Source organism: Equus caballus, chromosome 24 (genome assembly GCF_041296265.1).
Source record: "Equus caballus isolate H_3958 breed thoroughbred chromosome 24, TB-T2T, whole genome shotgun sequence".
In the NCBI taxonomy this organism is placed as follows: Eukaryota; Metazoa; Chordata; class Mammalia; order Perissodactyla; family Equidae; genus Equus; species Equus caballus.
Genome location: NC_091707.1, coordinates 16,973,731 through 16,989,924, shown reverse-complemented (window position 1 = coordinate 16,989,924; position 16,194 = coordinate 16,973,731). Strand labels below are relative to the sequence as shown.

The following is a 16,194-nucleotide window of genomic DNA, read 5'->3' as shown; positions in this document are numbered from 1 at the left end:
AGAAGGTGTACAGATGGTCAACAGGCACACGAAAAGACACTCAACATCACTGATCACCAGGGAAATGCAAATCAAAACTACAATGAGATATTACCTCATGCCTGTCAAAAAAGCCCATTATTAAAAAGATAAAAAGTAACAAATGTTGCAGAAGATGTGGAGGAAAGGAAACCCTCATACACTGATGGTGGGAATATAAATGGATGCAACCACTGTGAAAAAACTATGGAGATTCCTCAAAAGGTAAAAATTTAAAAAGAGAACTGTTTAAAAATAAGATCCAGCTATTCCACTTCTGGGTATTTATCCAAAGAACACAAAAACTCTAATTTGAAAAGATATATGCACCCTTGTGTTCATTGCAGCATTATTTACAATAAGCAAGACTTGGAAACAACCTAAGTGTCCATGAACAGATGAGTAAATAAAGAAGACAGTGGTATATATATATATACAATTGAATACTATTTGGCCAAAAAATGTAAGATGAAATCTTGCCGTTTTCAGTAACATGAATGGAACTTGAGGGAATTATGATAAGTGAAATAAGTCAGATGGAGAAAGACAAATACTGTATGATCTCACTCATATGTGTAAGATTAAAAACAAACACATAGATACAGAGAACAAACTGTGGTTCCCACAGGGGAAGGAGGGTGGAGAGAGGGTGAAAGTAAAGGGAGACGTTTGTATGGTGACAGAAACTAGACTTTTGGTGGTGAACACGATGTAGTCTATACAGAGGTCAGAATACATGATGTACATCTGAAATTTATAAAACACTATAAACCAGTGTTACCTCAATTAAAAATATATATACATTATTGGGGCCGGCCCCATGGCCGAGTGGTTAAGTTTGTGCGCTCCGCTTCAGCCGCCCAGGGTTTCGCTGGTTCGGATCCTAGGTGCAGACATGGCACCGCTAGTCAGGCCACGCTGAGGCAGCATCCCACGTGCCACAACTAGAAGGACCCACAACCAAAAATACACAACTATGTACTGGGGGGCTTTGGGGAGAAAAAGTAGGAGAAAAAAAAAAAAAAGATTGGCCACAGTTGTTAGCTCAGGTGCCAGTCTTAAAAAAAAGATTGGCATCTGAGCTAACAACTGTGGCCAATCTTTTTTTTTTTCTTCTGCTTTATCTCCCCAAATCCCCCCGGTACATAGTTGTATATCTTACTTGCAGGTCCTTCTAGTTGTGGCATATGGAATGCTACCTCAACGTGGCCTGACCAGCGGTGCCATGTCCGTGCCGCGGATCCGAACTGGCGAAACCCTGGGCCGCCACAGTGGAGCATGCAAACTTAACCACTCGGCCACGGGGCCGGCCCCCTCAGATGCCAGTCTTTAAAAAAAAAATATATATATATATATATATAAAATTTAGAACTGAGCCGTGTGTATGCTGTGATTACGTTTCTTCTTTTAAAATTTTTAATTTTCCTTTTGAATAACTGCTGTGTTCTTTTTTTAGATTTTTATGTACCTAGAATTAAAGCATCTTTAAATATGATCAGATACATTGGGTAGTCTGTAGTTTTGTTTATTTTTTGGAGGTATCTCTCCCGGAGCCCTTCACCTCCTCTTCCAGACTTAATTGGTTGCTTCCCAGGCTGGCAGAACAGCTGTTATTCAGGAATCTCCCTTAAATATCCTGGGCATTCCCTTTCCCTCTTATCTAATTGAATCCCCTGTTTCCTGGATTCTGTGCCTTCCTTCTTTTTGGTTTGTGCCTGATGTTGATGGAGCATATCCTCAAGTAGCTTTCTGAGGAAAGGTGCAAGGAAGTAAATTTTTTTTTTTTTGTATTGCAGTAACATTATATAGCTTTCAGATGTACATCATAATATATTTCGAATTCTGTGTAGATTACATCATGTTCACCACCCAAAAACTAATTATAGTCCATCCCCTCACACGTGAGCCTGATCACCCCTTTTGCCCTCCCTGCTCCTCCCTTCCCCTATGGTAACCACCAATCCAATTTCTGTTACTATGTGTTTGTTTGTTGTTGTTTTTATCTTCTACTTACAAGTGAGATCATATAGTATTTGACTTTCTCCCTCTGACTTATTTCACTCAGCATAATACCCTCAAGATCCATCCATATTGTCACAAATGGCTTGATTTCATCATTTCTTATGGCTGAGTAGTAGTCCATCGTGTATATATACCACATTTTCTTTATTCATTCATCCCTTGATGGGCACCTAGGTTGCTTGCAAGTCTTGGCTATTGTGAGTAATGCTGCTATGAACATTGGGGTGCATGTATCTTTATGCGTTTGTGTCTTCAAGTTCTTTGGATAAACACCCAGCACTGGGATAGCTAGATCATATGGTAGATCTATTCTTAATTTTCTGAGGATACTCTGTACTGCTTTCCATAGTGGCTGCACCAGTTTGCACTCCCACTAGCAGTGTACGAGGGTTCCCTTCTCTCCACACCCTCTCCAACACTTGTTGTTTCCTGTCTTCTTAATTATAGCCATTCTGACTGGAGGTGAGGTGATACCTCATTGTAGTTTTGATTTGCATTCCCCTGATAGCTAATGATGTTGAACATCTTTTCATATGCCTGTTGGCCATCCATACATCTTTGGAGAAGTCTCTGTTCAGATCTTTTGCCCATTTTTCAATTGGGTTGTTGGTTTTTTTGTTATTGAGATGTATGAGTTCTTTGTATATTTTGGATATTAATACCTTATCTGATATATGGTTTGCAAATCTCTTCTCCCAATTGTTAGGTTGTCTTTTCATTTTGTTGATGGTTTCCCTTGCTGTGCAGAAGCTTTTTAGTTTGATGTAATCCCATTTGTTCATTTTCTCTTTTGTTTCCCTTGCCCAGTCAGACATGGTACTTGAAAACATGTTGCTAAGACTGGTGTCAAAGAGCGTACTGCCTATGTTTTCTTCTACAAGTTTCATGATTTCGGGTCTTACATTCAAGTCTTTAATCCATTTTGAGTTTATTTTTGTGCATGGTGTAAGATAATGGTCTACTTTCATTCTTTTGCATGTGGCTGTCCAGTTTCCCCAACATCATTTATTGAAGAGACTCTCCTTTCTCCATCGTATGCTCTTGGCTCCCTTGTAGAATATTAGCTGTCCATAAATGTGTGAGTTTATTTCTGGGCTCTCAATTCTGTTCCGTTGATCTGTGTCTGTCTTCGTGCCAGTACCATGCTGTTTTGGTTACTATGGCTTTGTAGTATAGTTTGAAATCAGGGAGTGTGATACCTCCAGCTTTGGTCTTTTTTCTCAGGATTCCTTTGGCTAGTAGGGGACTTTTTTTATTCCATATAAATTTTAGGATTCTTTGTTCTATTTCTGTGAAAAATGTTGTTGGAACTTCGATACGGATTGCGTTGAATCTGTAGATTGATTTAGGAAGTATGGGCATTTTAACAATGTTAATTCTTCCAATCCAAGAGCATGGAATGTCTTTCCATTTCTTTGTGTCTTCTTCAATTTCTTTCAACAATGTTTTATAGTTTTCAGTGTACAGACTTCACCACTTTGGTTAAGTTTATTCCTAGGTATTTTATTCTTTGTGTTGCAATTGTAAATGGGATTGTATTCTTAATTTCTCTTTCTGCTACTTCATTGTTAGCGTATAGAAATGCAACCGATTTTTGTATGTTGATTTTGTATCCTGCAACTTGACCGTATTCATTTACTATTTCTAAAAGTATTTTAGTGGATTCTTTAGGGTTTTCTAATATAAAATCATGTCGTCTGTGAAGAGTGACAGTTTCACTTCTTCTTTTCCAATACGGATCCCTTTTATTTCTTTTTCTTGCCTGATTGCTGTGGCTAGGACTTCCAATACTATGTTAAATAAGAGTGGTGACAGGGGGCATCCTTGTCTGGTTCCTGTTTGTAGAGGGATAGCTTTCAGTTTTTCTCCATTGAGAATGATATTTGCTGTGGGTTTGTCATATACGACCTTTATTATGTTGAGATATTTTCCCTCTATACCCATTTTATTTAGAGTTTTTATCGTAAATGAATGCTGTATCTTGTCAAATGCTTTCTCTGTGTTGATTGAGATGATCATGTGATTTTTATTCTTCATTTTGTTAATGTGGTGTATCATGTTGATAGATTTGTGGATGTTGAACCATCCCTGCATCCCTGGAATGAAACCCACTTGATCATGATGTATGATCTTTTTAATGTGTTGTTGTATTTGATTTGCATGTATTTTCTTGAGGATTTTGCATCGATGTTCATCAGTGATCTTGGCCTGTAATTTTCTTTTTTTGTGTTGTCCTTGTCTGGTTTTGGTATCAGGATAATGTTGGCTTTGTGGAATGAGTTAGGAAGCTTCCCCTCCTCTTCAATGTTTTGGAAGAGTTTGAGAAGGATAGATATTAAGTCTTCTTTGAATGTTTGGTAGAATTCACCAGGGAAGCCGTCTGGTCCTGGACTTTTATTTTTTGGGAGGTTTTTGATTGCTGTTTCAATCTCCTTACTGGTGATCGGTCTATTCAAATTCTCTACTTCTTCTTGGTCCAGTTTTGGAAGGTTGTATGTTTCTAAGAATTTATCCGTTTCTTATAGATTATCCAATTTGTTGGTGTATAGTTTTTCATAGTATTCTCTTATTATCTTTTGTATTTCTGAGGTTTCTGTTGTAATTTCTCCTCTTTCATTTCTGATTTTATTTATCTGTGGCTTCTCTCTTTTTTTCTTGGTGAGTCTAGCTAAGGGTTTGTCAATTTTGTTTATCTTTTCAAGGAACCAGTTCTTGGTTTCATTAATTTTTTCTATTTTTTTAGTCTATATTTCATTTTATTTCTGGTCTGATTTGTATTATTTTCTTCCTTCTGCTGATTTTGGGCTTTGTTTTTTCTTCTTTTTCCAATGCCTTTAAATGCACTGTTAGATTGTTTATTTGGGATTTTTCTTCTTTGTTAAGGTAGGCCTGAATTGCTATAAACATCTCTCTTAGAACTGCTTTTGCTGTATCCCATAGATTTTTGGCATGTCACATTTTCGTTTTCATTTGTCTCTAGGAATTTTTTGACTTCTCCTTTGATTTCCTCATTGACCCAATCGTTGTTCAGTAGCATTTTGTTTAATCTCCACATTTTTGTGGCTTTTCTGATTTTCTTCCTGTAGTTGATTTCTAGTTTCATATCTTTGTGGTCAGAAAAGATGTATGGTATTATTTTGATCTTCTTAAATTTAGTGAGACTTGTTTTGTGGCCTAATATGTGATCAATCGTGGAGAAGGTTCCATGTGCATTTGCAAAGAATATGTATTCTGAGGTTTTTGGATGGAATGTTCTATATATATCCACTAAAGTCCATCTGGTCAAATGTGTTGTTTAAGGCCAGTGTTTCCTTTTTTATCTTCTGTTTGGATGATCCATCCATTGGTGTAAGTGGAGTGTTAAAGTCCCCTACTATTATTGTGTTACTGTCTATTTCTCCTCTTATGTCTGTTAATAATTGCTTTATATATTTAGGTGCTCCCATGGTGGGTGCATAGATATTTACAAGTGTTATATTTTCTTGTTGGATTGTTGCCTTTATCATTATGCAGTACCCTTCTTAGTCTCTTGTTACAGTTTTTGTTTTAAAGTCTGTTTTGTCTGATATAAGTATGCTACCCCTGCTTTCTTTTCTTTGCCATTTGCATGGAATATCTTTTTCCATTCTTTCTCTTCCAGTTTGTGAGTGTCTTTGGGTCTGAAGTGTGTCTCTTGTATGCAGCATATACATGGGTCTTGTTTTTTTATCCAGTTGGCCACCCTATGCCTTTTGATTGGAGCGTTGAGTCCACTGACATTTAAAGTAGCTATTTATAAATATGTATTTATTGCCATTTTGTTACTTTTTTTCTGGGTGTTTTAGTAGTTCTTCTCTGTTCCTTTCTTTTTCTCTTGCTCTCTTCCCTTGTGGTTTGATAACTTTCTTTAGTAATATGTTTGATTTCTTCTGTCTTACTGATTTGCTTACTTATTATAGGTTTCTGATTTGTGACTACCATGAGGATCCTATATAATATTCTGTGTATATAACAGTCTATAGTGAGTTGATATATTTAGCTTGACCTCTTTCTAAAAGCTCTACTTTTTCACTCCCTTCCTCCCACATTTTATGTTTTCAAAATCCTATCTAACCTCTTGTTTAGTGTGTGTCTATCCATTACCCTCTCATCATTGAAATAGGTAATTTTAGTACTTTTGTCTTTTAACCTTCATATTATCCTCACGGGTGGTTAATCTGCTACCTTTACTATATTTTTACCTTTACCAGTGTTTTTATTGCCTCATTCTTGGGGGGGCGGTTGATAATTTTTTTATCCCTATTTGTGGTCATTGCTTTCCCACTTAAATAAGTCCCTTCAGCATTTCTTGTAGAACTGGTTTCTTGGTGATAAACTACTCTAATTTTTGCTTGTCTGAGAAGCTCTTTATCTCTCCTTCTATTCTGAATGACAACCTTGATGGATAGAGTATTCTTGGCTGTAGGTTTTTTCCTTTTACCACTTTAAATATGAGACGATGTATGTCTTAAATGCAAGGTCTTTATTCCACCCTCATACTGGATTGATAGTTTGGCTGGGTATATAATTCTAGCTTGGAAATCATTTTCTTAGAATTTGTTGTCGAGCAGTGTAAAGCTTCTTTTTATTCCTGATGCTTTGCACTTCAACTTTAAAAAATAATACTTGAAATATATAAGGATCTCTTCTCAATCTCCAGGGCCCAGAAATTTCCAAATAACACACATTGGTGTGTGTCTTTTTCTTTTGAGTGTAATTTAGTGGATTCTTTCAATCTAGAAACATATTTTGTTCAGGATGTGGAACTGTACTTGAACTATTTCATCTGTGCCTTTTTTCCAGAGTGCCTTAAATTTCAAAAAGAAAAATCCCAGTCTTCTCCTAGGGAGTGAGGAGGGGTGGTCCCCTGCCGCACCTGCTGAGAGGGGGGATCTAGGCTTCTTATGGAGATTTTCAACCAATTCTCCTTTTAGAGGTAAGCAGTCTTCAAATATCTGAACCGTTCTTGTATTTTAGGGTGTGGCTCAGCTTGGTTATTGTTGACTTCTCCCTTTTTGGATTAGATTTAAGCTCACATCTGCCAAATCTGTTATAATTTATTCATTTACTTTTCAACTTCTATTTTCTTTTCTCTTATTTATAACTGTGCAGATTTATGGCCTTTTAATCCCTTTACTCCCGTTTTAGTAAAGTCTTAACAAGAGCAGAAGGTGCGAACCTAACCACTGTGCCACTGGGCTGGCCCCCATATTTTATTTTTGTCATTAAAATCTTGACTTACACTCATTATCAGCAAACATATGAATAGCCTACCTTCTGCAATGAACAAAACCCATGGATAATGGAAATGTCTAGTTTTTGTGTGTCATTTTTGGACTTGATTTTTATGACAGACAAGGCAGAGAAACCTGGAACATGAAGCTTTTCAAAGGAGTGGGAGCCCAAGTATCCATCACCATGAACAATTCAATAGCTTCCTTTCAGACATATTGAGTTTACGAAGTGCTGATATCTATTAGCCTTAAGGATTCAGGGTCCCTGAATTCCTGCCCCACTCTGTCACCCCTCCCCAGCCAAAATATGCATTCTCTTCCTTATCTTAGTCATATAATCCCTGATCTTTAGCTGGGCATATTGCCATCCAGCTGAAAGACTACTTTCACAAGGCCACGAAAGTAGTGAAGAGAGAGCACGGGACCAAGTTTGGGCCATAGAGTTCCATGTGACTTCTGGGAAGTCTCCTTAAGAGAAAGGTATGTTCTTTGTCCCTACATCCATCTAGCTGTCTGGAGCAAGGATACGATGACTGGAGGTCAAGAAGCTGTCTCAGTATGAGGGAGGACACAGTGGGGCCCGGTCTCTGAGACTCAGCAGAGGCCCCAGAGCAGCTCTGGTCTGGCTGGTTCCAGTTTCTTTCATTTGAGGCAGACATGAGCTCCTGTCCTGTTCAAGTTGCTGGTACTTTTGCCTTTTCTGTTCTATGTAACCAATTCATAGTGCTTGCAAATTATTCCATTGCTAAAATAAATTATGTATCATGACATGTTCAAGTTGATGATGAGGCTCAGCTCTTAGCATTTTCATGACAAAGTAAAAGGGCAGAGAGATTTATCATTTCATTCATTCCACACAGGTTCCAAGCGCTCGGAAAACAGTTGAGTCTCCCTCAAGCCTGCTTGATCCTGCAGTGATTTCCAACGACTTCAGCCAGCATGTTGGAAAACTGGTTTCATGTCATAACTATCTGGCCTCTGTAGGAAAATAAATCTTTCATTTTGAAATATCAAATTTTCTGTGAAAGAGAAGAAATACTCTTAAAGGGAGTCTCCATTAATTGCTGTGAAATTGCCTTATGTGTTACTCACTACAAGTATGTTCTCCGTTTGTTGAAGTTATTGACACACACAATTGACTCCCTCATAATTCTCTGTGTTCCAGGCTAAATCCTAAAGATAAGGCAGATACTTGTCAGGAACGTCTTGATTTAAAATGAGAGAAATTTAATTCAATGCTAATTTTTTTTTCTTTCTGCTTTTTCTCCCCAAATCCCCCAGTATGTAGTTGTATATTTTAGTTGTGGGTCCTTCTAGTTGTGACATGTGGGACACCACTTCAGCATGGCCTGATGAGTGGGTGCCATGTCTGTGCCCAGGATCCAAACCAGCGAAGTCCTGGGCCACCACAGCAGAACACGCAAACTTAACCACTCGGCCACGGGGTCGGTCCCCAGTGCTAATTTTTTAAAAAGCATCATTTATTTGTTCACTCCTCTGAATAGTCCATGGATTATAGATCTGCTGCATTCAGGCATAGCTGGGTCAGTGGTGTCATCAGAAATCTGTTTCATTACATTCTAGGGCCTTGTTCTCCTCTGTGGTGATGGGATTTCTCTACATGGTGGACAAAATGGTTCCCAGCAACTGAAGGTTCCCATAGTCTTAAACACTAGCACCGCTACCCCAAAATGGGCTGCCAAGACTTGTGCTCACGCCTGAGCTAATCTCATGGCTGGGCAAGTGGAGCTCCTGATTAACAAGGCCTGGTCCGCAGGCTGCCCTTGTAGCCAGGGATACTGCATGAGCAGAGCATGAGAAGAGAATGAGAAAAGAAGAGAGATTTTATCACTAGAACAGAGCATACTTAGCAAGAAAAACCAAGGGCATCTACTCCAGGGCAAGTCAAGACCTTTAAAGATAAGAAGGTCAAATAATGTGTTACTTTCAACATCATTGGGTGCCTGCTAGGTCACCTCCTTTTTATCTTACTATATTTTACAGCTAATTATATTTTACACTAATTAACTTGTAGTGTAGCTAATACTTATTATTTGTGCAGGCTTGTCACTCCTCTAACTTCTCTTCTGCACTTCTGGGTTTTCAGCCTAGAGGTGCATGATCGAGAAGACTGAGGCTGTGTAGAAATGAGGACTCTCAAATGCTTTGCTTTAAACAGATGGGATGGTTGGGTTTAAAAGCTTTGGGGGATAATGAGGTAGAGAGGGAAACAGCCCTGATTTCGGAGGTGCTTTGAGAGATCATGATACTGGGTGCTATCCATATGGGAAAGAAATAGTACTGATAACCAGCAGCTCCGATTCATGCAGGGACATCAGTGAGAGTCAGGCAGACAGAGGAGGCCAAGGCATGGTAGAGCCAAGGGTGGACAAGAAGGATTGTTGGCCAGTCATCCAAATGGCAAATGGCGCACTCAGTCTTGATCAAATGACATCAACAGCCAAGTGCTCCTGTGGTAAGTGGCACACAGCAGCAGACAGTAAGCAAGTCAAGTGGTGACCATGTGGAAGTCTCAAGGGTGGGACAGGGCTCCACTCAGCAGTGGTGGTTACTGAGCAATTCATGTTCTTCTCTCAAGGACAGGTACTGGCAAAAGCTAGGTGAACTCTCCACACCTCAGCAAAGTGGTGTAACATTTAAAGAAAAACTTCACACCAACAGGAAACCTTGGGTATAAATCCAGAAATAAAGGCAATGCTGACACAATTATGAAGACTGGGGGCGATGGCTTCGATCTGGGAAAGGCAGGAGCCAGATGAACCCCGGGTTATGATGACTGGAGGGCGTGTAATTGCTGATACCTGGCTGACTGAGATCACAATGACTGAGAAAGTGGGTCTGAGCTTTTCAGTTAAAGATATCAGCTGAGAGCCTTACAATGAAGAGGAAGGAGATAAATTGGAGGCAATTCTCAACTGGTTTATAAACTTACGCTTATTTTTATTTCTTGAAGCACCTACTACAATGCTGTGCATTGTACTCAGTACAGACTTATTGAATTAAAGGAGGAATGAAATAAACACACACTCATCATCCTGATGTGACCATACATAAAACCAGGGGTGACAAGTATAGCCACAGTTGGGAGGAACACTGGCTGAGCTATCTGCTGGTGTGAACTTGCTCTGCTCACTGCAGTGTTCTAACCAAAGGAGCCAACCAGCTTCCAGCCGACACCTTCAGGATCCACCAAAACTCTTTTTAATGTCAGTGTCCCCTTCTAGCTCCACAGAAGTGATATGAGCTCCCAGGTCTACACTCTATAGAACCTTGGAGTTATTGGAGAGAGAATAGTGAGAGCTATTGGAAGTAGAAACATGGGGGTTTTCACATCTCTAGGCCCAGTACTATCTAGGAAGGGAATTTTGTCCTTTTAAAATTTTTGTAGTGGGGTGGCCTGGTGCAATACTTTAAGACGTTCTCACCCTTTGTGTCTTTCTGGCTCCAATATAAAGAAAACCCTCTTGCCCCTTATTTGCTTATTTTCTTCTCAAACAGCGTGTAAACTTAGCTTACAGAGGAAATCCTTCATGGTGTCTACGGCCACTAGTCATATGAGATTGCTAAATAGTTTCTGGAACCTCTGGGGAATCAGAAAAAGTAGACGTTGCCAGACGATCTTGGCCATCATTGGGCTGGCAGATGTCATGTCCAGGTTGTCCTCCTGCCCAACTGATTATTGGGAGCCAGGCCAGAGCTTCAAGCTGGTGGTCCAAGGGCACACGCAGCCAGAGTGGGCAGCAGGCATGAGGCACAGTCGCATCTGAGCCATTGTGTCAAGGCAGGCAGCTAGTCTGAGAGGTAATCAAAGTTAAACAAGGCAAGGTGCCCTGTGGGGTAGAAATAGAATTTGCATCCCCTGCACTAGAGAACATTTAGGTGAGGGAAAAGAGGGAAAAGGTCAAGGCATTGCGTAGCTTCGTGTGCCCATGAGTGCCCTTGGCCTTAGAGAAAGCTAAGCTGGAGAACATGGTGGAGTTCTATCGTCACAGTCTGAGACTGTCTTGAGTGGTCGCTACCGCCTTCATTCTCTGAGCCCCGTCCATGAAAGGAGCTCTGTTCCCCTTACGTGGAGCTTAGTTTCTAGGGAACCGCCTGCCAGCACTCCCTCCTTACACACCTGGGCGCTCGAAGTCTTCGTCTCCTGGGACGCTCGAGTCTTCTTCTCTGAATTCAGGTTGGGGAGCAGGGACAGGGACCACATTTCTAGGAAGGTCATGGTCCTGGGGCGGAGGGCTCCCTCGCCCTCCTGACTGTTCTTCCCCTGTGAGCTCTGTTTCCCGAGGCAGGGCAGGGGCAGCGCTCTGCTGCCTTCTGCTGAGGCCTGGGCAAGTGTTCAAGGTCAGCAGTGCTGGACACACCCACGCGGATGGTCCAGCTGGCCTTGGCATGTGTATGCAAGGACCTTGGGCCTCTGCGTTTTGCCTGAGCCCTTGGGAGAAGGTGGCAGCTCTGGTGAGACATTCTCTCCTCACCCACATAAATCCTCAGAGGGTCTCTCTCTGTGGGTTTATAAAAGCCCTTTATCTAATTCATGACTCAGAGAATTGAGCTCACTGGCAAGAGGCTTTTTAAGTCACATTTTGAATAATTTCTCAGCAATTCATTACATAAGAAAACAGGTCCTTTTTGTTCTAATACTTCGCCTAGGAATGCAAGTCCTTTCTGCCAAATTCATTAACAAAACCTGTGTATGGGGGCTGAGCGCTTCTGGCCAGTTTCTGAAATGTACTAAAACTTACTGATCATTGAAATGTAAATTTTCACCTTTGGCTGGAAATGATTCATGGGTCTCAGCTTGTAGGAACAGCAATGTCACTTTCAAATGCCCAGGAAAGCTCCAGACCAAGTGCCCCCTGTGAGACGAGGCTTAATGTGTAAGAACCAAGAGACGGCCACATGTCATCTTTCTGATCGGCAGCAGAGTGAACATGGTCACAGCTTGAGTGGAAAAGAGTTCTCCCTGTTGGCAGTATAGTGACACAGAGCTCAGCAGAGCCCCACGACAGGCCTGGGCTGTGCAGGCTTCTGGTCACACCAATTACCATCACCGTAAGAACAGTTTGGGCCTCCCACCCCAGGCTGGCCAATGCAGAGAGGTGGCAGGGCTCTCCACACACTATATAAATCTAGTATTTATATTATGTATAAGACATGATGTTTATACTGTATTATATACTTTAAATAGTTAATATCTTTAAAATAAATATTAAAATGTTTTAAGATATATATACCTTTTCAAATTTTTTTATTGTGGCAAAATATACATGACATGGAATTTACCGTCTTAATCATTTTTGAGTGTACAGTTAGTGATATGAAGTACATTGACATTGTTGTGTAACCATCAGCGCCATCCATCTCCAGAACTCTTTTCATCTTGCAAAACTCAACCTGTGTCCCCATTAAACACTAACTCTCCATTCCCTCCTAGCCTAGGCCCTGGCAACCACCATTTTACTTTCTGTCTTTATGATTTTGACTACCCTAATTACCTCAAATAAGTGGAATCATACAGTGTTCGTCTTTTTGTGACTGGCTTATTTCACTTAGCATTATGTCCCCAAAGTTCAGCCATGTTGTAGCATGTGTCAGAATTTCCTTCTTTTTTAAAGCTGAATAATGTTCCAGTGTATGTAAAGACTGCATTTTGCATATCTATTCATCTGACAGGGGACACTTGGGTTGCTTATGCTGCTGTGAACATAGGCTTATGTCATAGTCTGCCAGGGCTGCCGTAACAAAATACCACCGACTCAGTGACTTAAACAACAGAAATTTATTTTCTCACAGTTCTGGATGCTGGAAGTCCGAGATCAGGGTGCCAGCCCAGTCGGGTTCTGGTGAGAGCCCTCTTCCTGGCTTGCGGATGGCCACCTTCTCACTGTGTGCTCACATGGCAGAAAGAGAGAGAAAGACAGAGAGAGAGGGGAGAGAGAATTCAAGCAAACTCTCTGGTGTCTCTCCTTATGAGGGCACTGATCCCATCGTGAGGGCCCCACCTTCATGACCTCAGCTAAACTTAATCACCTCCCGTAGGCCCTGTCTCCAAGTACCATCATACTGGGGTTAGGGCTTCACCACATGGATTTTGAAGGGACACAATTTAGCCCACAGCAGCATACAAATAATATCTCTTGGAGACACTGCTTTCAATTATTTTGGGTACATTCCCAGAAGTGAAATCGCTGAATCGTAAGGTAATCCTATTTTTAATGTTTTGAGGAATATTCTTACTGTTTTCCATAGCAGTTGTGCCATTTTACACTCTCACCAACAGTGCACAAGGGTTCCAATTTCTCCACATCCTTGAGAACACTTGCGATTTTCTGTTTTTTTGACAGTAGCCATCCTAATAGGTATGAGGTGGAATCCCACTGAGGTTTTCATTTGCATTTCTCTCATGATTAATTCAGTTAAGCATCTTTTTGTATGCTTACTGGCTATTCAAAAACATATTATACATACTTTTAATATGTACTTTGTAAATTTTTAAAGTACTTGTTAATATAGATGCTTGGAAAAAAACTGAAAGAAATCATACTATAAGATTACTGATTCTGCTGGCAAGATTAAGAGTAAATTTTTGGTTTTTTAAATATTTTTCCATATGTTCTAAGTTTCTTTTGATAAGAAGGGCTTCCTCTTATAACCAAAGTAGTCCTCATCATCATCTAACATGTATTGTTAGATGCTTTGCTCCTGGCACTGTGCTAAGTACTTTACATACACTACTCGAAATAAACCTGATAATTGCCATAGGTAACTGGTACCAAATTATTTGTATATATGCTATTTTGAAGGGAAAAAAAGGTTCATCACAAGAATCTCAGGCCTGTCAAGGTGACTCCCAAGTTCTTTAGCAATCCCTTTTTGGTCACTTCCGTGGCTCCCTCTGGCCTGAGTTCTGGGTTCAGACGGGTTGCTCAGTAGATGAGATGAACCTCCTTGTGCCGGTGATCTCAGTACTCTGTGGAGCTGGGTGATTGTACAGTCAACGTGTTTAAACAGCGTGACAGACAGTTTCAGAGTGCCCACTGTGCGCCGGGCACTCGGACCCTGGGCTACAGACAGGAACGCTGAGAGAGGACACGGTCCCCACCCTCAGAGTTTGGCGGAGTCAGACCTGTGAGCAAGCTGCTGTAGCCTCCTATGAACGCTCGACAGGGAAGCCATGACCGTGGTCCCAAGAAGGGAGGACTCTGCCTCTACACCTGGCGGCGCCTCAGAATTATCCGAGTGCTTTGTAAAATTACAGACTCTGGAACACCATACCAGACCTACGGAATCCAAATCTCTGGGACACAGCCCGGGGCTCTGTATTGGCAAACAGCAGTCCAGGCGATTCTGATCTGCAGCCAGAATCGGAATCACTAGCAGATCTGTCTCCTGGACCGGCACGGCACAGAGTAGGTGCTATTGTCGACTGACAGAGTAATCGCTTTCTAGATCAAAGAGGAAGGGAGAAGCTTTATAGAATAAGAGACACTTAAGGTGACTGTGGAAGGATGCTTACGAAACTGGGGTTTCATTCCCTCACTGAAGCACAGCCCTACAGGTAACACATCTTGCAGAAGCGTTAAAGGAGACATATCTCCTGGTACAGCCAGTATGGAAAACAAGATGGCAGCTCCTCAAAAAATGAAAAATAGAACCACCATACGGTCCAGGAATCCCACTCCTGAGTATACAGCTGAAGGAAATGAAAGCATCTTGAAGAGATGTCTGTACCCCTATGTTCACTGCAGTATTATTCACAACAGCCAAGGTACGGAAACAACCTTAGTGTCCTTCCACGCATGAGTGGATAAAGAAAATGTGGTGTATATGTCAACGGAATATTATTCAGCCATAGAAAAGAAGGAAATCCTGCCATTTGCAACAACATGAATGGAAATTGAGGGCATTATGCTAAGTGAAATAAGCCAGAGAACGACAAATTACTGTATGACCTCACTTATATGTGGATTCTAAAAAAAAAAAAAAGCCAATTTCAGAGAAACAGATTAGAGTGGTGTTTGCCAGGTACGGGGGGAGAGGGGTATGGGGAGGTGTAGGTCAAAGGGTACAAACTTCCAGTTATATGAAGAAAAAGTTGTGAGGGTCCAGTGCATAGCATGGTAACCAGAGCTAATAATACGGTTCTGTACACTTGAAAGTTGCTGAGAGCAGATCTTAAGCATTCTCACCACACAAAAAAAGAGTTAACTATGCGAAGTGATGGATGTATTAATTATTCTTTATCTTGGTAATCATTCTACAATGTGTATGTATATCAAATCACCACACTGGACACTTTAAATATGTCCAATTATATTCGTCAATTATTTCTCAATAAAGTAAGCAAAAAATAAAATAAAATCCTCCAAAGTTTTCTCATCACTCTTAAAATAAAATCCAAACTTCTAAAACAAAAAAAAAAAGACATATCTCCCTAGTAATTTTTTTCTCAGCTTAAAACTATTGAAAATATCAGTGATTGTTTCATACAGTAAGTATTTGTGTAAGTATTTCTACCACCCAGCATTCAATTCAGTCCCTATTCATCAAACAATTCAGTTCAATAAACATCTTGGTGTGGACCAAGGGCTTTGCCAATCAGCGAGCAAATGAGACCCCGCCCTCGAGGAGAGCAAGACAGCTTCACAGAGGATTGATGGACGCAGGAGGAAGAGGCATAAGCGATACAGGCATAGAGACTGAGAAGGACTTGATCAGACTGCATGCAAGTTCAATTTACATGATTCTCGAGGCTGAATTCATATCTTCCCATACTACTGAATTATTGGTTGTGAACTGAGAAAGAAACTGCTAGTTTCCTACCCGATATTCATCCTTCTCCTCTTTTCCCTATGTTATGGGAGACAAAAAAGTGCCTACC

General features: G+C 40.7%; 1 long non-coding RNA gene across 1 annotated transcript; it reads left to right on the top strand.

Annotated features, from left to right (window-relative positions):
- Window positions 1-6,859: 6,859 nt before the first annotated feature.
- On the top strand, window positions 6,860-8,307 carry LOC138920615 (uncharacterized). Its single transcript, XR_011432074.1, has 3 exons — window positions 6,860-6,994; window positions 7,645-7,772; window positions 8,153-8,307. It is a non-coding gene; the product is annotated as an uncharacterized lncRNA (long non-coding RNA).
- The last annotated feature ends 7,887 nt before the right edge of the window (window positions 8,308-16,194 follow it).